We start from the raw sequence: 25380 nt of genomic DNA, 5'->3' as shown, positions 1-25380 counted from the left end.
AGGCCCGAGATGAAGAGGCACTTCATCGCGTTCATGCAGAACATCTTCGACCGTGATCATGCTGAGCTGGCTCCTACATTGGAGAACGGACAAGAATGTTGGTACTTACCTATCTTCGGGGTTTATCACCCTCAGAAGCCAGGCCAGATTCGAGTCGTCTTCGATTCCAGTGCAAAATGGAAAGGTGTGTCACTGAACGATGTTCTCCTTTCTGGTCCGGACTTAAATAACAGCCTCTTAGGAGTACTGGTGCGATTCAGACGAGAACCGATCGCTGTCACTGTGGACATAGAACAAATGTTTCACAGCTTCGTTGTGAAAGAAGACCACAGGAACTTTCTCCGCTTTCTGTGGTACGAGGACAACGATCCTAGGAACGACATATGTGAGTACCGCATGAAGGTTCACGTATTCGGGAACAGTCCCTCTCCTGCGGTGGCAATCTATGGTCTCAGACGTGCTGCAGCTCATGGTGAAGAAGAATTTGGGTCTGACGCCAAACAGTTCATCGAAAGAGAGTTCTACGTTGACGACGGACTCCTGTCAAGGCCCACAGCACGTGAAGCCATCGACCTACTGAAGCGGACACAGGAGATGCTTGCTGTGTCGAACCTGCGACTTCACAAAGTTGCTTCCAACAGCCAGGAGGTTATGGAAGCATTCTCTGCTGAGGACCGAGCAAAGGGACTCAAAGACCTAAACTTGGATGTCGATCCCACTCCTATTCAACGGAGCCTTGGAGTGAGTTGGGATCTGAAGAAAGATGTCTTCACGTTTCAAGTAGCAGAATCCACAAAGCCTTTCACACGTAGGGGTGTTCTAGCTACTGTCAACGGCCTCTTCGATCCACTTGGATTCGTTGCACCAGTTACGATACAGGGAAAGATCCTGTTACGAGAGCTCACAAACGAAGCCTCCGACTGGGACTCTCCTCTTCCTCCAGAAAGGGAAGATGAGTGGAACGCTTGGAGAAGCTCTCTTCAAGACCTCAGGCAGTTGGAGATCCCAAGAACCTATTCTGCTTCTACAATCTCAACAGCCATAAGAAAGGAGCTACACGTGTTCTCAGACGCTTCAGTGAAGGCTATTGCAGCAGTCGCCTATCTCCAAGTAATTGATGTTGAACAAAAATGTCAAGTAGGATTTGTCCTTGGAAAAGCTAAGTTAACTCCACAGTCGGCTCACACTATCCCAAGATTGGAGTTGGGAGCTGCCGTGTTGGGTGTGGAAGTCGCTGAGCTAGTCACAAGCGAGCTAGATATAGCTCTGGATGCTGTCAAGTTCTATACAGATAGCCGAGTTGTCCTAGGATACATTAGCAACCAGACAAGAAGGTTCTATGTATATGTGAGCAACAGAGTGCAGCGTATACGGCGGTCTTCTGAACCAACCCAGTGGCACTACATCTCCACAAGCCATAACCCAGCTGACCTTGGCACACGTTCTGTGCCTGCAGCTATGCTAGGTGAGACAACCTGGCTTAGAGGACCAACGTTTCTGCTACAAGTAGAGGAACCATCATCACCTGAAGTCTTTGACCTCATCAACCCGGACTCAGGCATAGAGGTGCGGGCACACATCACCAACCTGCCCAACGACAGAACACACCTTAGATCTCACAGATTCGAGCGTTTTTCCTCATGGAAGCGACTTGTGAGAGCAACAAGTTCACTCATCCACATTGTGGAATCCTGTAAGGCTACCAGCAAAGATCAGGATCAAACTTGCAGTTCATGGCATCACTGCAAGCAGCCTCGCACAGCTGAAGAACTGACAAAAGCTGAACTCATCATCATCAAATGCGTGCAAGGAGAGGCTTACAAGGACGAACTTGCGTGCATAGCAAGTGGAAAGGACATCTCAAGAAGTAGTCCTCTGAAGAAACTCAATCCCTATTGCGACGAAGAAGGCCTCCTGAGAATAGGGGGACGGCTCAGACATTCAGATCTCGCCTACAAGGAAAAACACCCTCTTGTTATTCCGGGACGGAAACACATCGCAAAGCTACTTGTGGAACACCATCACCAAAGGGTGATGCACCAAGGCCGGGTCTTTACCGAAGGCGCTGTCCGCACTGCAGGGTACTGGATCATGGGAGCAAGACGACTGATCAAAGGCATCCTTCACGACTGTGTAACCTGCAAGAAGCTCAGAGGCAGAGTGACGGAACAGAGGATGGCCGACCTACCTGTTGATCGCCTGAGTACTGAACCCCCATTCACCTACGTGGGACTGGACGTCTTCGGCCCCTGGCATGTAAGCACAAGACGCACAAGAGGAGGACAGGCAAACAGTAAAAGATGGGCTGTTCTTTTCACATGTCTAAGTATGCGCGCTGTCCACATCGAATTGATTGAGTCAATGGACACATCATGCTTTATCAATGCGCTACGCAGGTTCTTTAGTCTAAGAGGACCTGCCAAACAGATTAGATCAGATTGTGGAACAAATTTCACAGGCGCATGCCGAGAGCTGAACATTCTGCTGACCGACCCCAACATGCCTAGCATTCGAAAGTACCCGGGAGAAGAGGGCTGCTCATGGGTCTTCAACCCACCTCATTCATCCCACATGGGAGGCTCCTGGGAAAGGATGATAGGGATATCAAGGCGCATACTTGACTCCATGCTGCTCAAGGCTTGCCCTTCTCGCCTGACTCATGAAGTTCTCTCCACCCTGATGGCAGAGGTTACAGCCATAATCAACGCCAGACCTCTCACCCCCATCTCAATGGATCCAGACTCCTTTTCTTCTAACACCAGCTATGCTTCTTACGCAGAAGATGTGCACTCCACTTCCTCCTCCGGGAAATTTTAGTGATACGGACCTCCACAGACAGCAGTGGAAACAGGTTCAGCACCTTGCAAATACTTTCTGGAGCCGATGGAGACATGAATACCTCACGACACTACAGAGTCGCAGCAAGTGGCAAGAGGAACGTCCGAACCTTAAAGTAGGGGATTTGGTCCTTCTCAAAGATGCTCAAGCTAAGCGCAACGACTGGCCCTTAGGACTAGTCAGCCAGACATTCCCTGACAAGGACGGGAAGATCAGAAGAATCGAAGTGAAGATCACCAAACATGGGACGGCTAAAACGTTCTTGAGACCAATATCTGAGACAGTGCTTCTCATGTCGCCAAAGGACTGAGTATCCCTGAGTTAGTGGTATTTCCTCCATACCAGACGGGGAGTGTCATGGTTTCTTAGGTTTTCATTTTAGAGACATCTAGTGGACATTTTATGACATTACATTTGTTACTGCCTTTATTTAGTTTCGGTTTTGATTAGTCACATGACGAACATTAGTCACATGACGTGAGCACACTGTTCAGACGTGATAGCTCGTGCAACAGCTAGTTGAGAGAAAAAGCTCCGGAGAATCTCTTTGTTTACATTCTTGCCCTGGAAAAGGCTTTGCTTGTAAGTTGCCTTTTCTTTTCTTGTTTAACTACAATGTATAATGTATATGTTTATAAATACATAGCTTATATTATTTAAGTATAACTAATTGTATTGCTATATTGATATTATATGTTGGCTACATACTGTTGATGTTGAAAGTGTAACAGTATAGTTTTGAGCATTACAGTAATTGTACTCTTATGTTTATTTACAGTTTTACAAAATAACCAAACGACCACTCATGTTTCTGAGGATTGAGTAAAAAACTAAACTTTACTCCAGCGTCTGAGGATTCATTTATGTGTCAGTGTGTGTTCGCTATCTGTGGAAGTTGCGCCCTGGTTACGCGCAGTGGGAACAGAATAGACAGGACTAACAGACCAGACTAACAGACCAGACCAGACTAACAGACCAGACTAACAGACAGGACTAACAGACCAGACTAACAGACAGGACTAACAGACCAGACTAACAGACCAGACTAACAGACCAGACTAACAGACCAGACTAACAGACCAGACTAACAGACAGGACTAACAGACAGGACTAACAGACAGGACTAACAGACCAGACTAACAGACCAGACTAACAGACAGGACTAACAGACAGGACTAACAGACAGGACTAACAGACCAGACTAACATACCAGACTAACAGACCAGACTAACAGACAGGACTAACAGACCAGATTAACAGACCAGACTAACAGACAGGACTAACAGACAGGACTAACAGACAGGACTAACAGACAGGACTAACAGACCAGACTAACAGACCAGACTAACAGACCAGACTAACAGACCAGACTAACAGACCAGACTAACAGACAGGACTAACAGACCAGACTAACAGACCAGACTAACAGACCAGACTAACAGAACAGACTAACAGACCAGACTAACAGACCAGACTAACAGACCAGACTAACAGACAGGACTAACAGACAGGACTAACAGACCAGACTAACAGACCAGACTAACAGACCAGACTAACAGACCAGACTAACATACCAGACTAACAGACCAGACTAACAGACCAGACTAACAGACCAGACTAACAGACAGGACTAACAGACAGGACTAACAGACAGGACTAACAGACCAGACTAACAGACAGGACTAACAGACCAGACTAACAGACAGGACTAACAGACAGGACTAACAGACAGGACTAACAGACCAGACTAACAGACAGGACTAACAGACCAGACTAACAGACCAGACTAACAGACAGGACTAACAGACAGGACTAACAGACAGGACTAACAGACCAGACTAACAGACAGGACTAACAGACAGGACTAACAGACAGGACTAACAGACCAGACTAACAGACCAGACTAACAGACAGGACTAACAGACCAGACTAACAGACAGGACTAACAGACCAGACTAACAGACCAGACTAACAGACCAGACTAACAGACCAGACTAACAGACCAGACTAACAGACAGGACTAACAGACCAGACTAACAGACAGGACTAACAGACCAGACTAACAGACAGGACTAACAGACAGGACTAACAGACAGGACTAACAGACAGGACTAACAGACAGGACTAACAGACCAGACTCACAGATCAGACTAACAGACCAGACTAACAGACCAGACTAACAGACCAGACTAACAGACCAGACTAACAGACCAGACTAACAGACCAGACTAACAGACAGGACTAACAGACCAGACTAACAGACCAGACTAACAGACAGGACTAACAGAACAGACTAACAGACCAGACTAACAGACCAGACTAACAGACAGGACTAACAGACCAGACTAACAGACCAGACTAACAGACCAGACTAACAGACAGGACTAACAGACCAGACTAACAGACAGGACTAACAGACCAGACTAACAGACCAGACTAACAGACCAGACTAACAGACAGGACTAACAGACCAGACTAACAGACCAGACTAACAGACCAGACTAAAAGACCAGACTAACAGACCGTCAACTAGCTTGGTTACTTTGAGTGAAGCGTACACCACGTTTAAAAAAGAAAATGTTTCCTCAAGTTTGTGGGCCAGTTAAATGGTAATTACGTAACAGACATGCATCCAAGCTAATGTTGGCTAATGAGAAACACTAAAGATTGTGATAAGATTTAGATGGTGAGTGAAGGAGTTTTGAGAGTATTGTTGATGTAGTAGATCATATGATGGATCATTTGCAGCTGGTGGAGATTCTGGCTCTGGGCTTCCAAAACAAGTTCTACAACGCGAGTGTGAAGGGCCCTGGAGCCAGCCTGGAGGAGTTCAGGATCAACGTGTCCAGCGACACCCCACACTGGTACATCAGAGACTACCTCACCCGTGTCAGTGGATACTACGGCATCAAAGCTGCTGATGTCGGAGGTAAAACCACTGTACATTATAGTGTACTACCTCAGCTCAACTATAGGTGGCGACAAGGAGGTCTGAGACTGTGTGGAGAATAATGATCATATTTGTGATGGTATAATAAATGATCATAATCATGATTATTAGAATCAATAGAGTTTAATTCTGCCATAAGAATTGAGATGGTTTTATATGATGATCTGCTAATTGCCAGCTAACACAAACACTCTCTCCACCATCTCAACACGCAGACCTGGACGAGTGTGATTCAAAGGAGGCTGAGTGTGTGCAGCCTGCTCTCTGTGCCAACACCTACGGGGGCTACAGGTGTGTGTGCAATGGCACCACTGACGTGGAGGAGACCCAGTCATGTATTCTAGGTGAGGATAGAGACACATGCAGTAATAACTGAAAAGTAGGAAACGTGGGTCTGATGGCCAAAAATACTTACATACAATAGATAGGACTGGAAATGTGTGCTTCGCCTTTTTGACATATTTCCATAACACTCAAACGAATGCCATGCTGTGCATTCCAACTTCATGAAAATACCTACTTTTCATTTTTTAATAGACTTATTTATTTATGTTTATTTATCTATTTTGTTTTGTTTTATTCAATTCATATTTCCATATGATCTTATCTACCTCTTCCTAGACATTGTGCCTTATTTCAGATAAGTAACTGGATGAGGAGGTGAGGATGGGAGCGGGGGTAGGACTACCCTATTTTAAAGTCTTACTGCCAACATTGCCATTGTTTTTCTGTTTGTTTGCTTTTATTTACACATTGATGCCTACTATGTTAAATATGTCAATTAATTTGCCCGCCCTGCCCCTACAAGCTAGAAAAAAAAATCAATAAAATATTTTTAAAATAAAATAAAATAATGAACAGCTGCAGCTGTCAGGTAATTGGCAGATAGAAGCAAGGCCATAAAGGGCTGGCCTTCTCACCACTATTACCATTTATGTACTAGACAGTCAGGTGAAATAATTAAGACACCCCATGAAATATTTAGTTCATTTTTAAGAAATATGGACATATCAATATTTGATCTTCTTTCAAACAATATCTATAGATAAAGGTGATGTAATTTAACCCAAAACAATGGAAATGTTTTATTTGAACATAATGAACAAAGATTCTCGACACCATTTTCCCTAATAGCTGGTATTGCCCCCTTTGGCTGAAATAACCTCAATTACTATAACTGTCTACCAGTCTCTGACAGGTACGTTTTTCCCACTCCTCAACGCAAATTGTTTTCAGCTGTGTGATGTTTGAGGGGTGTCTTGCATGCACAGCCTGTTTCAAATCCCCCTACAGCATCTCAACAGGATTATGATCTCGGCTTTACCTTGTTTTAGGTCATTGTCATGTTAATGTTAATGTTAATGTTAATGTTAATTTTATTTATAATCCGCCCCCCATCCAACTTTTACATCGGCCCGGGGCGCAGCCCGGGTAAAGGAACAGATAAAGACAAGGACAAGGACAAGGAACACAGAAAGCAAACAGACACAGATTACTTAAACGAACATCTCAAGGGATACAATTTACAACAAATAGGGAGTAGACTTAGGGAACATCATTGACGAAGAGGTGGGTTTTTAACTTGGCTCTAAAGGAGTCCAGAGTGGGGGCAGACTTGATGGCGGAAGGGAGCGCGTTCCACAGGGTCGGTGCTATCACCGCAAAGGCACGGTCACCCTTCCTCTTGAGGTTGGTGCGGGGGACCCTCAGGCTGAGTTGGGCGTCGGACCTGAGCCTGGGCCTTGAGGTGGAAGACAGGTCCAGGAGGTCCTTGATGTAGGGTGGGGCGAGACTGTTGAGAGCTTTGTAGACAAAGGTGCAGATCTTGAACTTCACTCTCTTCTTTACTGGGAGCCAGTGAAGGGAGATGAGGACAGGGGAGATGTGGTCCCTCATTTTAGTGCCTGACACCAGCCTGGCAGCGGCATTTTGGACTAGCTGCAGGCGGTAGATGGTCTTATCAGGAAGTCCAGCATAGAGTGAGTTGCAGTAGTCGAGCCTAGATGAAATTAGCATGAGGATGACCCTCCTCAGGTCATTGTTTTAAATGTTCTCCACTTGTAAATGATTTTCCAGACAGTGGAATGGCGATGGAATGGAGATCTGGAATGATTTGGAGATCTTTTTAAATCCCTTCCCAGACTCATATGCATCTACAACCTTTACTTCTTCATGAAGCCTTCAGAGTTCTTTTGATCTCACCATGTCACCGATCTTACAACACACTTCAACAATCAAGAGCAAACCAAACTAAAATGTAATGTCTGAGGTTTAAATAAGACAATCTCCTCCAAAATCCTCTCTAACAATGTTCTAATCATTTGCAAGTGGTGCATTTGATTCTAATTGTAGGCATTCTAAGTAATAAATGTCTATTAATTACATTTTACTATAATATATATATATACTTTAAAAAGAAAATCTGTTTTATTTGTTTAGTTATATTACCATCTCTCAATATTGTTAAAATGAAGATCAAATGTCCATATGTTGAAAAAGACAAAGGTTTTCATGAGGTGTCCTATCTTTTTCACATGACTGTATATATACTGTAGGTTATCTGATGATTCACAGTATGACATAAAGATCTGTCAATGAAATGTATTTGAAATGACTTTCTTGAGTCTGAAATGATTTCAAATAGTATTTGAACCCAGGTCTGGTGTCCAGGTTTTTTTTAAGCCCAGGTTTACACACTGTCCTCTCTCTCTCCAGGCCAGGAAGGTGTGAACAGGACTGGTGTATCTCAGGCCCTTTCTGGTGAGGACAAAAAGCCCCTGATCCTGGGCTTGGTCCTGGGTATCGGGATCCCTCTCCTCCTCCTGCTGCTCCTGACCGTCCTGGCCTGCTTCTGCTGCTCCTGCAACAAGACCATCACAGGAGAGTGAGTGACCTCTGACCTCCTCCTTGTAACCAAACCCTATCCCATGACAGAGCCCAGCTGAGCTGAACCCAGTTGAGCTGCACTGGGCTGCCCTGGTCATGCAGCCACGGTAGTTGCTGAAATAGTTGTTGAATAGACAATGACTGCGTTTACATGCACACCATAATCCTGTATTAAGCTGCAATAATCGGCTAATTGAAATATTCCGATTAAGGTGTTTACATGCGCTGTAGCAACTGGTGTATTCCGTTTATTAGCATAATCCGATTCGGCGGGAGGGACAATAGTTGCTACTATAGTAACGTTAGTGTTGGTAGCTTGGCTGTGGTCGTTGAGCGGGCGTTAACCCACAGCTAGCCACAATGCTTGTTTCCAACATAGTCCTTCGTTATTGTGTTCTCCTGCTTGCGCTTTTGAACCACAATTTAACTACAACACTCCTGCTGATCCACTTTATCCTCAACACTGGAAGACAAGAGCGAGAACAAACGAGTGTATCGCCTTCCATGTTATGCCGTTCACGTCAGCCAGAGCCCCCCCGGAGACTGTGGATGAAGGTAGGAAGCCAAGACTGGTGGGAACGTGTCGTTGTAAAGGAGTTCGCGGATGCAGACTGGAGAGAAAACTTCAGGATGTCCAGAGCCTCTTTTAACAGACTGTGCGTGTTGATGGAACCGGTCATGTCTCATTCTGTTAATACAGTACGTGCCCCAGTGCCTCTTCCCATGTGTGTGGCTATCGTAGTGTACAAGCTAGGAAGTTGCGCTGAGTATTGTGTTATTGCCAACCAGTTTGGAGTCCACAAATGTACCGTGAAAAAAATCATCTACATATTCTGCAAAGGCATGGTGCAGTCAGCTCATTCAAGTACTCTTCTTCAAGTACTCTTCTCTGTTGAAGAAGCATGCGTGATAGCAGAGCGATTTGAGCAGACACACTTCCTCCCACAAATTATTGGCTGTGTGGATGGGTCTCATATCCCCGTGTTGCCCCCCAGCGATGGCTACAGAGACTTCGTGAATGGGAAAGGATGGCCCAGTTTAGTGCTTCAAGGAGTCGTGGACGATAAATACTGGTAAAGGACATCATCCTAACCTGTACAGTACGGTTCGAGACTAATTCTGTAGTGATTTAATTTGACCATCCCATGACCTCACATTTGTTTTATGTTTTTCTTTCTCTCTTCTTTTGTATACTATTGTGTTATGTTGGTAAAGAAGCTCTATCTGTTTGTGAGTTTCTTATACCTAAAGTGAAAATGTTCAGAAAAAAAAATCAAAAAATCAAATACACAGTATCATAACTACAGAAAGAGTACCATTACCGCAGTTTATTTTTAAAGAAAAATAAACAGTGTATAACCATGCTAAACAAGTTTAAATGATGTGTGCTGGGTACAAGGCACATCTGGTACATGTCCTTTGGCCATGTAGCTAAGTTGATCAGCTCTATCAGAGCTGCAGCCTGCAGATGTATTTGAAACAGGTGTCATTGGAGCTGGAGAGAAACATAATCCCTCATAGTATTAACCCTCATAGTATTAACCCTACCCTGTTATGTACTGATGTACTGCTCCAGAGGTCAGGGGGATAGTGTGGGATTAGGTAGGTTGAATGAAAGGACATTGTCCCATTGTTCCTAGTTATATGGACCCAGTCTTAGTATTCAGCTTATATATACGGCCTATTTGGATTATGTCGTGTATGTCTAATGGATATTTGAAGTCTCTACTGCCAGATGTGGGTGTTCCAGGTCTCTCATGTCTCTGTTCTTCTGTTTCTGTCCAGACTTCCAAACCTGCTGCCAGAGTACGTCCAAGACCAGTACAACCCTCCGCCGTTCAACTACTCGGATCCAGCCCTGCACTACATCAGCCACTGCAGCCCGCGCATCATAGACCACCTCACACCCAGAAAATATTGCAGATAACATATCCAGAACACACACATGCACACATGCTTTCATTGAGCTGTAATGGTTGTGTGCTGTATGTTTTTTTTAAAGAATTAAATGTTATTTATACTATAACCAATTGCTTTAAAGCTGAGTGACCCTTTAAGTCAAACACTAAGGTTGAGCAATGGGTTTGCACAAGGCACAACACAAGGTCTCTGTGGCGTATAGGTTTCTATCCCACTCAGGGGCAAAATGTTTTCCCTATCTTCTGTCCCTACTGAAACCTCTCTGTCCCCTCTACGTCCCTGTAGAGCAGGGGTCGGCAATAGGCGGCCCGTGGGCCATTGCTGGCCCATCACCAATAATATTTGTCCCAGCAGACTATTTTGAGAATCCGCTTCTTCTTTCTTTTTTTTTTCTTTTTTTTTTTACAATATCGGACCGACATTCCCACATATAGCGGCTATACTGTCCGAATAGAGAATCTACCACCACCTAAAGAATGCTTATTGTACTTTTATCCATGTTGAGAGTGAATGACACAGGGACAGGCAATCAGGCAGCGAGGTGCACTGACGCTGAACCCCTCATAGTGAATCAATAAGTAGGTGGACAACGCGTGGTGCTGAAATAGCCAACATGCGGTGTGTGGTTTGAAAAAAATAACACCAGCTCAGTAAACCATTCAAACGTAATGAGTCTGGCGCAAAGGACACTCTTGCGCTGTTGTGCCTCTGTCTTGGGTGGAAAGGCCACTTTGAAGGTGCCATGCTTCGTCTCGTGGTGCCGCTTAATATTATAGTCTTTGCAAGCAGCCACAACTTCATTACAGATAAGACACATCGGCTTTGCATTAATGAAACCAGGTAGGATGAACGCATAGTTCTCTGTCCATTCCGCTTTAAATGCCCTGTTTTCACCGTCAACCTTCCTCTTTAGACCTTTGGATGACATTTTTCTTTTTCTCTTGCTAGCTAGCAGGTTAAATGTGTAGCTAACTTCTCACTCAAGTAGGGTACAATATTGCCAATCCAATAATAATGTGACGTTGTACGTCTGGGAGGAGCGGGGAATAATTATCAGAATAAAAGTATGTTAAACAAATATTAGAATAAGTTAGGCTCCGCTACATCGTCAGTCCACACATTTATTATTCAAAAATATGGAAAGGGAAAAAAACTCATTTACAGTTAAGTTTATTACGCCACCTATACAGCTTGTTTACAGTTATCTTGATCAATTCTCTGCATCTCCCACAAATGCATGTCTTATAAGGCGGTCCGTCGCGGAGTTCCAGTAACATTTGTGACGATCGGATGATCAAAATGACTTTTCTTTTGAAACACGGAACTACGTTTCAATTTGAGAATCACAACACAAACTCGCTAGTCAAGCCAGAATAGCAACGCAATGGATTGGGTGAGTAATCCCCACTGCTACCTAGTTAACTATAACACTACTTCACATTGTTAGCAGGCTCACACAACAAGCTGTGTTAGTTGACTAGCGATGAGTCATTGATTTACAACAACGCAGAAATGTTTTCACATTTTTCGAAAGAAAAGTCAAAGCATTCGAACGTGACACATTTCATTTTTTAACAATCAATTACTTAAATTAGCCTTTGATTATGTTTTGACACGCCATCTGGTGGCTCAAAAAAAATTGGCCCGAGGCCAAACCTAATTGCCGACCCCTGCCTTAGACATACTGCCAGTCGCTGTTCTGGATCAATTGGATCGCGGTAATTGGTGGCCTTCTTTATGATGTGTGGTTCCAGTATTGCTAGCAGCGAATCAAACTGGACCACCGACATCCTGAGGTAAACCTGGAAACGATCTGGATAATTCCTCAGATCTTTTATTAGCAGGTGAAACTCCCCTTGCTGCCGACGAGTTCTGAGGATGGTGTGGATCCAATATTTCCTTTTCCTATTTTCAAGAAGTGAGAGGAGCACAAAATCATCCTCACTGCTTGAAGACTCCATGTTGCATATAGCGAAAGTTCGCAAAGTAAAAAAACACAATGGACTCTAAAAAAACGCATCGGATCGGTGTGCAAGGTCTCGGTGCGTAACGTTTTTTTCGGATGACGGATTAAAAAACAATGCATGCGAAAACGCACGCATTGGTGTGCAAAGACCTTTATTGTTGTCCGGAGGCTATCGGTTTACATGGCTTGTAAATATACTTTAGTTTTAGGACGTGTTCAAAAGCAAGGACCGTGTGATCATATAATTATGTGTAGTTATGTGTTTTTAGCATGTTGATGTTCTATCAGCATGTTGTGATGTTATTAAAATCCAGTTTAGACATTCGTAGCGCTGTACTTTGTTAGCCGCTAGCTGTTAGCAGCGTTTGCCTCCGGTTTCATGACAGAGTTTAACTCTATATGTGCCTGAGGTCCAACAACATTGGACTTCGTCATCTTTTTTCGGATTTCAATGTATGACATGTCATTTGAAAGCTGACAATCTGCAGTTTCAGTAAGTAATGTTATCAAAACACTTGCTGGTGTCACATTTGAAAGTGTTTTTGTTATTTTTTGTTTATATACATTTATATTTGTTTATATTATACAATATACCAGTCATATTCTGGAATGTGTTCCATAAGTATAAGCAAAATAAAGTAAAGTAACAGTTTGTAAATAAATAGTACCTTTTTTTCTCCTTAGGCACAAAAACACGTACCGAAACCGTGACCCAAAAACCGAGGTTCATACCGAACCGTGGACCAACTGAACCGTTGCACCCCTAATGCACAGCCAGTGCGTGGCGTGTGCGTGGCGTGAAGAAGTAACTTTGGGACCTGGTTAGTGACATGAATCTAGATGAAGTGTCAGCTATTATCAAAGAAGAGAAATGCATTCTTAAACTAGGGGAACACCTATACAACAAGTTTGGAGGTGACAAAACTAAAAATAGTTGTCCGTCTTCCATTCTGTTTCAAAGACTTCGAAATCATCCGAATCAGCTATAACATTGTCATAATAATAATAATAATAACTTTTATTTGTATAGCGCTTTTTCTGCAAACGTTGCAGCTCATCATCAATATCACTCCCTTCAGAACTAACTTCAGAAACTTCTCCGCTAAAGGCCGATTTAGACTTCTGCGTAAAATCAACGCCGTAGCCTTGCGTAGTCCCGCGTGGGCCCGCCTTGCCTACGGCGTAGGTTGACGTGCACATCTCCAAAAATGTAAGAACGCGTCAGTTTCTACGCAACCGTAAGCTCTGTGATTGGTCCGCTTGGTAGCACATGATTCCGACTCTCTCATAGACCAAAATGCGGAAGCCATGACAGAAATGTCATTTACCTTTTCTGTAATTAGCTGTCACTGTCAGTATCTTATGATAGAGAGATGCTAGCTGTCAGTGTCTTATGATAGAGATATGCTAGCTGTCACTGTCAGTGTCTTATGATAGAGAGATGCTAGCTGTCAGAACTGACAGTTCTGTTGCGTCAGCTTGCTTTTCGCTAAATACTCAACTAGAACTATCAACAACCAGCTCCTGCTTCACTCACCAACAGTGATCAGTGATCATTTACTAATACAAACTTTATCCAACCAACAGACTCAGACTCATGATTAAATCATCAATCTAAGATCATCAATCATCTTTAATCATCAATCTAACTTAACTTCATAACTAGTTACAGGTTATTGCACAACGTGTTTGGGGTTACTTGTAGGCCTGTCATCCAGGCCGGGCATCCAAGGGGTGTTCAAGAGGCTTATCCGCCTCCCCAACAGGGGAACAGGATGAGCTGGAGGAAATCGGGCTGGGTTCCTGCAGCTGTGGTTCCCCAGCTTTCCGCAAAGTGGCAGGGAGCATAGTAGTACCACCTGGACTGGATCCAGGGTTGCAGAGGTGAGAGGGGTCTGGGAGGGCCTGCCATTGCTGTACGCTGTAAAAGGGGCTTGGAGGTCAGGTGACAGAATGGTCATGGAAAGAGACATACTCTTGCCACCCAAAGAACAGGTCTGTGACACGGAGCTCAGGTTTAAACTTGACCTCAGAACTATTTGTGTGTTGTTGTCAGCGGGAGGGGGGCACTCTGAGTCAGGGTCATGTTTTTTTTTTTTTTTTTTCATCAAAGGTTTATTACAAAAAATGCAAGACAAAACATGTCAACTGTTTTCTAATGGCAAACACAATACAAAAAACATACACCTTTATAAGATGTAGGTCCGCTGCATCAAAAAAGGAAACAATGACAGCGAAAAAGAAACTGATATGACTTTCAGAAAAGTAATGAGATTGCTGAAACTCAAAAAAGAGGAGACAGCTGTTTGCCACTTCAGAAAGGCCAGAACCACAACAGAAGATGAAAACCTAAATCAAGTGAACTCGATTCAAGTCAAGTTTGAGGAGAGCTAGGGATCTAGACCTTCAATCAAACAAACAAGAACTAACATAAATAAAAGGGAAAGTACCAAGCTTTCTTTTTCTCTTTTTTCTCTCGAATATTGTGGGTGCTTGATACATGCAACTACACACACTTCTCCTAGGTGTCATTTTTATGCACTTAGAGGTATAAATAGGTTAGAACTTCTATATTGTATCTGTCCCAACTTAGAATTCACAATTCAATTCCAATTCAAACAGTAAATGGTATTCACAAGGTCAAGTGTTGATCATTGTTCAGAAAGTACCCTTGTTGTGCTTAACCCTTGTGTGGTGTTCGGGTCAACCTGACCCGTTTTCAATTTTTACTTAAAGAGAAATGGTACAAGAATACATTTTATCAATCTGAAACTCCATGGCCTTGGCTCATTTTATATGAAAAACAAAAAACAATTATTATTTTTTTTTTTACACATCCTACAATACCCCAACACATTTATGTCCTTCATAAGGTGTTCGGGTCATTTTGACCCGGATACACAGAGACACAGAAACATACACACACTCACACTGACACTCACTCACTCACTCACTCACTCACACACCTCTGCTCTGTCTTTTCCGTGCCGAGAAGCCGTCTGCTCTCGCACTCTTTACCCTTTGAAATGCAACATTGTATAATAATAATAAAGAATAATATTGTACTGGACTCCTCACACCTGCACAAGAAGCCGTCTGCTCTGGCTTTCCCGCGCCGAGAAGCTGTCTGCTCTCGCACTTTTTACCCTTTGAATTGCAATGTTGTTCCCCAGCTTTGTAAAAAAAAATGTATAATAACATTGTACTGCACCTGCACATCATGGGAGGGATAAAAGAGAGAAATAGCTCTCCATCCCAGTGTATAGGTCATTTCAACTACAATCCTCCACCAGCAACATGAAGAAAAGATTCAGTGTTCAGAGGGCCGTGGAGATACTATTTGAAGAGAGTGAGCAACATAGTGAAGTTGAAGGGGGGGAGGATGTTTCAGATGAGGATAATGTAGAAATTAATTCAGAGTATTCTGATTCTGAAAGTGAATTTGGAGATGAGTTTCACTCTGAGCATGCAGCAGAAGGATCCCCACAGCCAGCCACTGGAAGAGCCCCACAGCCAGCCACTGGAAGAGCCCCACAGCCAGCCACTGCAGGAGCCCCACAGCCAGCCACTGCAGGAGCCCCACAGCCAGCCACTGGAAGAGCCCCGCAGCCAGCCACTGGAAGAGCCCCGCAGCCAGCCACTGGAAGAGCCCCACAGCCAGCCACTGGAAGAGCCCCACAGCCAGCCACTGGAAGAGCCCCACTGCCAGCCACTGGAAGAGCCCCACAGCCAGCCACTGGAAGAGCCCCACAGCCAGCCACTGGAAGAGCCCCGCAGCCAGCCACTGCAGGAGCCCCACAGCCAGCCACTGCAGGAGCCCCACAGCCAGCCACTGCAGGAGTCCCACAGCCAGCCACTGCAGGAGCCCACACATATTTGTCCAAGAATGGCCAAATTGAATGGTCTTCATCCCCAATGAGAGAGCCCCCCCGCTCAGCTGCTAACATTATAAGGATGGTACCAGGGCCCACACGATTGGCAGTGACTCATGTTGACGATATCAAGTCATCCTTTGAGCTGCTGATTACTGATTCAATTCAGAAAATAATTCTTGATATGACCAACCTTGAGGGGAGACGTGTTTTCGGGGAGGAGTGGAAAGAAATGGACAACACACACTTACAGGCCTATTTTGGGATCCTCATCCTAGCAGGTGTCTATAGGTCAAGAGGGGAGTCGACTGAAAGTCTGTGGGATGTGGAGACAGGGAGAGCAATTTTTAGAGCCACAATGTCTCTGAAGAGCTTCCATATCTACTCGAGGGTCATCAGTTTTGATGACCGGGAATCAAGACCTGTTAGACGGCGTAGGGACAAGTTGGCTGCAATCCGCACGGTGTGGGACAAGTGGGTGGACCGGCTTCCACTTCTTTACAACCCTGGGCCCAATCTAACCGTGGATGAACGGCTTGTGGGGTTTAGAGGTCGTTGCCCCTTCAGGCAGTATATGCCCTCCAAACCAGCAAGGTACGGAATAAAAATCTGGGTTGCCTGTGATGCCGTTTCATCGTATGCATGGAACATGCAAATTTATACAGGGAAGCCAGAGGGAGGAGCCCCTGAAAGAAACCAGGGGACACAGGTGGTGTTGGATATGTCACAGGGCCTCAGTGGCCATAACATCACCTGTGATAATTTCTTTACATCCTACAGCCTGGGACAGGAACTTCTCAAACGAAAGGTGACAATGGTTGGAACAGTCCGAAAAAACAAGACAGAGCTCCCACCCCAGTTTCTAAATGTGAAGAACAGGCCAGTCCATTCCTCCAACTTTGTGTTTACAGCCAACACTACCCTGGTGTCTTACATACCAAAAAAGGGCAAGAATGTGATGCTCATGAGCACTCTACATAGGGATGGAAGAATCAGTGGCCGGGAGGACCGTAAGCCAGAGGTCATACTTGACTACAACGCCACCAAAGGTGGAGTAGACAACCTGGACAAGCTGCTGGCATGCTACAGCTGCCAAAGAAGAACTCTACGGTGGCCTCTCGTGATCTTCTTCAACATCCTGGATGTTTCAGCCTACAATGCATTTTCAATCTGGATGGCAGTCAACCCAGACTGGAACCAAAGGAAGCTCCAAAGACGACGTCTTTTCCTTGAGGAGCTAGGTATGGCACTGGTGACACCGCATATCCAAAGGAGACAACATATGCCCAGGACCCCAACTTCTCTAGCCATAGTGAGGAGGATTACAGATGCTCCACCTGCACAACCCACACAACCACAATCTCCAGTGCCTGAGGTAAGTGTCCTGTTGCGGTTGTTTGTGTGTGTGTGTGTCTGTGTTGATTCACTTGCTTAGTCAAATGTATTGATCGCTTTGGTAAATGTAAGTCGCTTTGAAATAAGGCGTCTGCTAAATGCCAAAATTTTCAATGTAAATGTAAATATGTGTGTGTGTGTGTGTGTGTGTGTGTGTGTGTGTGTGTGTGTGTGTGTGTGTGTGTGTCTGTGTGTGCATGTGTGTGTGTGTGTGTGTGTGAGTGATTTAGAGTATTAGGAGACGTGGTGGAAAAAAAAATCCTGAACTAAGTCTTTTCATTATTCTAGACTGCAGCCGATGGCAAAAAGAGGAAGCGCTGCGAGGTGTGTGGACCCTCAAAGGACACAAAGACAGGGACCACATGCAGCAACTGCAAAAAGTACATTTGTGGTACACATACTGTCAAATGCTGTACTTCATGTGTTGTGTAGACAGACATGCCCATGCACACACAATTGTAATTGAAGTGTTATTTCAGTGACTAAAACAGTGTACCTTCCACATGTTTTGTGTTTCAGCATTTGTAGCATTATTCTTGTTCCTCACCTGTATTTTTTACAGCTTTGATTATAATGCTTTGAAAATCAATTGAGAATATAAGTTCAAAATAATAAACATCAATAAAAACATTGTTTCATTTACATTTTTCCTAGATAAGTATGATTTATGACAACCAAGTCTTTATTATAGTGGATTTTGTTTAGTGGAAGTTAGGAGCATCATGTGCGTAAAAACGCCTCTACTCATCATGCTGCCGTTCGGCCCCACCTATTCCCAGGGGTCTGACACTTTGAGGGTTATAATTAGGCACCCTCTGCTCCAGCCCCTCCAAAGGGCAGCCCCCTAGGTCCACCAGAACAAAATATACACTTTTGAATGTGAACACAGTACCTATTGTGCATTAATGGGTACAGTACCTGTTTGTGCCCACAGGAGGCGCTCTTTAATATTATGGGCTATTTTGGGGCTATCTTGCACCCTGAGCATACTCCCTTGTACGGGTCACCATTGGGACTAGGAGCACCGTGTCAGGAAAAGTGCTTTCAAAACCCCAATGATGTCCCGGGTCAACTTGACCCGAAGAGTACGAAAGGGTCCAAAAAGTGAACACCACACAAGGGTTAAGCAAATACAGACATCAAACTGCTACCTCTCAACAAATAACTGAACCGTTTATCTGTAAAATAAACAGAATGTGTTACAGAATGTATGAAGATGTCCTCCAGCTGTTCAATTGTCTGTGTTCACCTCCAGCTGTTCAATTGTCTGTGTTCACCTCCAGCTGTTCAATTGTCTGTGTTCACCTCCAGCTGTTCAATTGTCTGTGCACACATAAACATCAAAGTGCTGCAGAGCCCAAACCAGTGCCAAACAAAAACCAAACAGTACTCAAACAGTACTCAAACAACAATACAACTTTAATGAATGAACAGTAGGTTGAATGAAACAACAATAAAACTTTAATGAATGAACAGTAGGTTGAATCATTGGCGTAATAAATCAACCCTAACAAACGGGAATCTCCTCTCCCATTACAAACTCCTCCTATAAACTACTCCCATATCACTCTCTCCATTAGAAACATCTCCACATCTTCTGAACATTGTTTTTTATTATTATGTTTTGCAATGTCATTGCTGTAGGGTAATCGAACATCACCTGTTTACATATCCAAACATTTATATTTCAAGTAATATACCGTACTGTGAAACCAAACTATCGCGCTGGCTGCTTTAGCAGCATTACCACTCGGTGGAATGTAAACTGTACATACTAGTACAATATTCCCGAACTCTCGAGGAAGATAAAAGGGCCTGAGGCTTAAACATACCAGCTCAATGTCAGGGTTGCAGACAGACTCTCTCGTAGTGAATTGGGAGCACCACTTCTGGTTGATGAAGACGCAGGTTCCTCCTCCTATACGCTTCCCGGAGTTTGAGTTCCGATCGGAGCACACAAGAGAGAAGCCCTCAAGGTCGACAAGCGAGTCCGGTACGTCTTCCTGTAGCCAGGTCTCGGTGAAAACAAGCAGACACGAGTCCCGGTACTCGTGTTGGGCCCTGGTGTTGCATCGGAGTTCGTCGACTTTGTTCTTCAATGAACGGGCGTTGCAGAGGACCATAGAAGGCAGAGGTGGCCTGTCCGCTCTTCTCCGCATTCGCTGCCTCACCCCTCCGCGTCTCCCCCTCCTCCTCAGTCTGCGACCGCGGTGGTCCGGAGGCCGAGCCCACACCTCCCTCGGTAGCTGGGGAGCAGGTGTGTCGGTGGAGCGCAGCAGCAGTAGTAGGTCACGGGGATAGCGGAGGAACGCCGGCGTGGATTCCCGACACGTCGGTATGGAGCGACATTGTTTTATAAGCTCCCAGACGATAAAAATAAGTCTTGCTAAAACCATCATCTTACCACGCAGGTATGAATACAGGCTCACACAGCGTTAAACTGCTAAAAACACGATCAAACAAACAAACATCTAGTACGAGGCAGCCCGGGTCGCTACAGAGCAGCGCCTGGAGTGGAGACAGGTGTGCAGGTTTGGCTGAAGATCTAATTAGTGGGGACAAGCCTCAGCTGCGGCGGAGAGCACGCTGTGCTCGAGCTGTGGGGCGGGGGAGGGCGTGTGTGAAGGCCCAGCCGTAACATGCTGTCTCCGATGGGGGTGATCCCCCCATATATTATGGCATTTGTTGTTTTCTGTACAAAAGCACAACAAATGCCATAATATATGGGGGGATCACCCCCATCGGAGACAGCATCCATGTCTTACAGTCCTAAACACAGCGGCAGCACAACACCAGCACAGTAAATAATATTGTGACCCATATTATATATTAGCTTAATATTTAAAACGACCCTGCAATCCTTTTATATTATACTCCAGGGTTCGGCACTGATGGAGCCTGGCTGCATATTTACCCTGTTTTTACTTGGCAAACCGTGCTGTGTTTCCTCACTGGAATAATACCAAGCCCGGAGGTCATGACAGACCATTGCAATAATGCCAGTCATCATCAAATCCCATAATTTCAAAGCTCCATATCATCTAGTGATTGATGCCTTGCTGGCAGTTTCAATAATCGTGGTTGGTGCCTGCTTTATGAAATATGATTTTGACATGACTTTGTACCATTTCTCTGTGTCTGCTCCAGGATCTGGAAGCTGATAGAACATGGAGCGGTTGGTTCTGTGTGTGCTGCTGTGTGCGGTACTGGTGAGAGGCTACAACTGCCCAGGCTGCTGCATCTGCCAGCACCTCTCCCCTACTCTGACTGTGCTCTGCACCAAGACCGGCCTGCTGTTCGTGCCCCCCACAATCGACCGCAAGACCGTGGAGCTGCACCTCACCGACAACTTCATCACTGTCATCCGTAGAAAAGATTTCTTCAACATGACCAGCCTGGTTCACCTTACCCTGTCCCGCAACACCATCAGCCAGATCACACCCCACGCCTTCTTGGGCCTGCGTTCGCTCAGAGCACTCCACATGGATGGAAACCGACTGAGTGTCATCAAGAGTGACCACTTCAAAGGTTTGATCAACCTGCGCCACCTCATCCTGGGCAACAACCAGATCCACCATGTGGCCCCCACCTCCTTCCATGAGTTTGTGTCGACCATTGAGGACCTGGATCTGTCCAACAACAACCTGAGGACCCTGCCGTGGGAGGAAATAGGCAGGATGACCAACATCAACACACTTACACTGGACCACAACCTGATTGACCACATCGGGGCAGGGACCTTCACGCTGCTCACCAAGCTGGTGCGTCTGGACATGACGTCCAACCGCCTGCAGAAGCTGCCAGCTTGTTCCAGCTCGCCAAGGTGCTCTCCGGTGACACGGGCTCCAACCCCTCCTCCCTGGCGGTGAGCTTCGGGGGAAACCCACTCCACTGCAACTGCGAGCTTCTGTGGCTCCGTAGACTGACCCGGGAGGATGACCTGGAGACCTGCGCCTCCCCGGACCACCTGATGGACAAGTACTTCTGGTCCATTCAGGAGGAGGAGTTCATCTGTGACCCCCCACTGATCACCAAGCACGTGGTCACCAAGCCCTACGTTATGGAGGGCCAGGGGGTCACCCTCAAGTGGCCATGGGAGACCCGGACCCGGCCATCCACTGGCGCTTCCCGGATGGCAAGCTGGTGCACAACAACTCCCGCACCATCCTGTATGACGATGGCACCCTGGATATCCTCATCACCACGCTGAAGGGCAGTGGGGCGTTCAAGTGTGTGGCCTCCAACGCCGCAGGCATTGCCACAGCCGCTGTGGAAATCAACATGATCCCTCTGCCGCTGTTCGTTAACAACACAGGGCACATGAGAGAGGCGGACCCGGGGCTCTCTGACATCACCACATCGTCCAAGTCTGGGAACGACAGCAAGGGGCATGACAAGCTGTTGGGGTCTTGATCTTTAAATTGGATTAATGTCTCTGCTCCCTCATTAACGAACGTTAGTGCTTAGTTTAGTCCCGAGGACCTTCCCTTGTGTAACAAAAGGTGGCGTTGTTCTGCAGTGAATTCACCAACTGATTAGCCGCAGCCATTCGGGCTGAGACCCCTCTATGCCACGTATGTTTACAAAGTGGGAGCTCTAACTAATAAAGCACATCACACTCACTCACACTTAAAAGATCTTGCAAGTCCCATCAGATAATGCCAATGTTGTTTTATTTTAGATGACTGTCCCAGGATTAACTCAATAAAATGCTATAATCTACTGGAATTGGCCTCTTGGAGTCTTGAGACAATTGTAGCCAATTGAATGCTGAACAGGTGGGCACTGGGACTAACTCTCTTCAGCATAGGCCTATACTGACTACATATTAGGCTACAGTAATTTTGCCTGTCAAATACCTGTACTGTTGCTGTTCAGACTTCTGCTATTCAAAATAAATAACTGTCCATTTGTAGAATGTGCCGACAGCTCTGATTAGACTCAGGTAAAGTCGATTTAAATCAATTCAGGTTGATATGATCAAAAGACACCCAGTCACTGTCAAACTGGTTTAGGGACATCATAATCCTTTTCACAACAGGTGGAACTATTGACATTGTGTAATAAACTCATTGAGTAGATTATAATGATTTAAATGATCATTTACTAATGACAGCAAAAGAGGGAGAGAGGAGGATAGAGAGGGAGAGAAGGAGAGAGAGCAGGATGGTGTCGGCACACCAGAGAGAGAGCAAGAACCAGGTGAGAAAGTGGACAGGTAGTCAAGACCACATAAGTAGCCTTGTGAACCGATGGTTCTCGAGCCTAATGACCCATAGGGCAGGATTCTCCTGTTTCTGTAGCGTGAGGCGGCTTGATGTACAAGTACACCCCCTGGACATGACGCTGGTATGTCGCAGGGTCTTACCCCCAATCCAACCCTTAATGCTGAGTTATCATCACCGAGGGGGGGGTTCCATGCCACAGTCCATGCCACCCCCCCATGGCAGCAAACCTAGGGGAAACACTGAGAGCAGATAGCTGAACTGTTCAGTGTCAATCCTGTAGAGATGGAGATGGAGGTTAAATCTCCAGAATAATGTCCAGCTACTATCGCAACAACATTCACAACATTCACAACATTTCTGGAGCCTGGTAGACCCAGACAACTATAAGAATATTCACCAAGCAGCCCTGAAAGTATTTGCTTTATTTGTCTACATACCTTTGCGAATCAGCTTTTTCTGATATGAATGTAATGAAATCTACATTCAGAACAAGACTGACAGATGAGCATTTAAATGACTCTATAAGAGTGAACCTAAGTGGATACACTCCAGCATACACAACTGTTATAGACTCCATGCAGTGACAGTCATCTCACTAAGTGTAGGAATGAGTCAACACACTTACTACACACATGCACAATGTTTTTTTAAACAGACAAAAAGACAAAAGAATACATTATGTGAATGAATGTAAGTAATAAGATATGAGTAGCTCTCGGCCACTTACATTTTTTCAAAGTAGCTCTCAGATTAAAAAAGGTTGGAGACCCCTGCTTTATGCTGATACATGCCTGTCATCTAGTGGACATTTAAGGGTACGACCAGGTAGGGGGATATTGCTTGTAACACAATCCTCATTCCTTCTCTCTCTCTAACCTAATCCCCATAGTAACCTTCATAATTCAGTTCTAGATATGTATTTTCTTTATGTGGCTAACACAACTCCAATTAAACTGCTTCATAAAGTTAAAGTTAATAAATGTATAGTAATAATCACTTTAATAGTAATTACTTTGTTGTTTACTATCAGGGAGGGAGGGAGAATGGATGACCATCTTTCTTCAGTAGGCCTACCATTTATAGCTCATGTATATTTCTAATGATTCATTATATATCTTGTACATGATTCTTGTTATGATTCTTGTATATGATTCTTGTTATGATTACATTTCTATTGGGATATTGCCTCAGGCATAGCTGTAAACATGCTTAGCTACTATATTTGTTGCTGTAATCGCAGTTGCTTCTAGCTATGATATTTTAAAGACCATTTTTAAGACCACATAGTTACACAATCTTCAGCATAACAAGTTAATAACATATGAAAAATGCACAAGCAAAAGGAATGGAATCCAAATAATGTTTTATTCACGGTGGACAGCAGCTCCGGCCAAGGCTGTTTGCAGTTGTGTGCGTCCTCTGGAGGAGTCGTCACAGCCGCCACTGTGCCGGGCGCTAGAGACAGGAGAGAGAGTTCATATGAGCTTCACCAGGCCTATAGCTACAGAATAGAATACTTTATTAGTTTAGTTAGTATGTCCTTGGTCTATGTGTTCTATGTGTTGACTTACCTCTGTGGGTCCATCTTTGTGAAGATGGTTACAGGGTCTCGTTGGACGGAGACCGTCTGCCTGGAGAGCAGCTCAGCAGCCCAAGGCTCTTCACAGATGTGCGCATCCTCTGGAGGAGGGAACTCTTCTGTTTCTTTGAAGCTCCGCTCTCCTCACAAGGCGTTGTCTCAGCTGTCACTGGGCTGGCCGCTAGAGAGAGGAGAGAGAGTTCATATGAGCTTCACCAGGCCTATAGCTACAGAATAGAATACTTCATTAATTTGGTTAGTATGTCCTTGGTCTATGTGTTCTACATGTTGACTTACCTCTGCTGTGTCCATCGTCGTGGGCAACCTCGATGCCCTCCTGTCCTGGGGCTGGAAGCTGGACACCTACCTTTATATCCTCCTGTTCTGGAGCTGGAGGCTGGAGACCAACCTTTATGTCCTCCGGTCCTGGGGCTGGAGGCTGGAGGCTGGACCTCTTGCACTATATCAGTTGTTACAGAAGAAGAATCAATGACAGAACATATCTCTTAAAATCCCATTATTCCTACAACAACAATGCATAGCTTGTCTGCTGTCTTATGATAAACTGGTAAGACTTTAAATTTCCTTAATGTGAAATTATGTGGAATGTGGCTCTCTTATAAATTCACTGTATATTTCTGTTTTACCTTGACCTTGCGCTTCATCATTGAAAGGAATTTGCTGAATTTCCCTTTCTTCTTCTTCCCACTAGCATCCCTCTGAGTCTGTGTGACCGAGGCTGTGGA

The 25380-nt window shown here is 44.9% G+C and overlaps 1 pseudogene across 1 annotated transcript; it reads left to right on the top strand.

Moving 5' to 3' along the window:
• The first annotated feature begins 20994 nt into the window (after nucleotides 1-20994).
• Nucleotides 20995-22240, top strand: LOC308160351 (leucine-rich repeat and fibronectin type III domain-containing protein 1-like; annotated as a pseudogene). Its single transcript has one exon. The product of its transcript is annotated as a leucine-rich repeat and fibronectin type III domain-containing protein 1-like (transcript).
• The last annotated feature ends 3140 nt before the right edge of the window (nucleotides 22241-25380 follow it).

This window comes from Nansenia antarctica (genome assembly GCF_963989245.1).
Source record: "Nansenia antarctica genome assembly, chromosome: 1".
Classification (NCBI taxonomy): domain Eukaryota; kingdom Metazoa; phylum Chordata; class Actinopteri; order Argentiniformes; family Microstomatidae; genus Nansenia; species Nansenia antarctica.
This window is presented reverse-complemented; position numbering and strand designations above follow the sequence as displayed.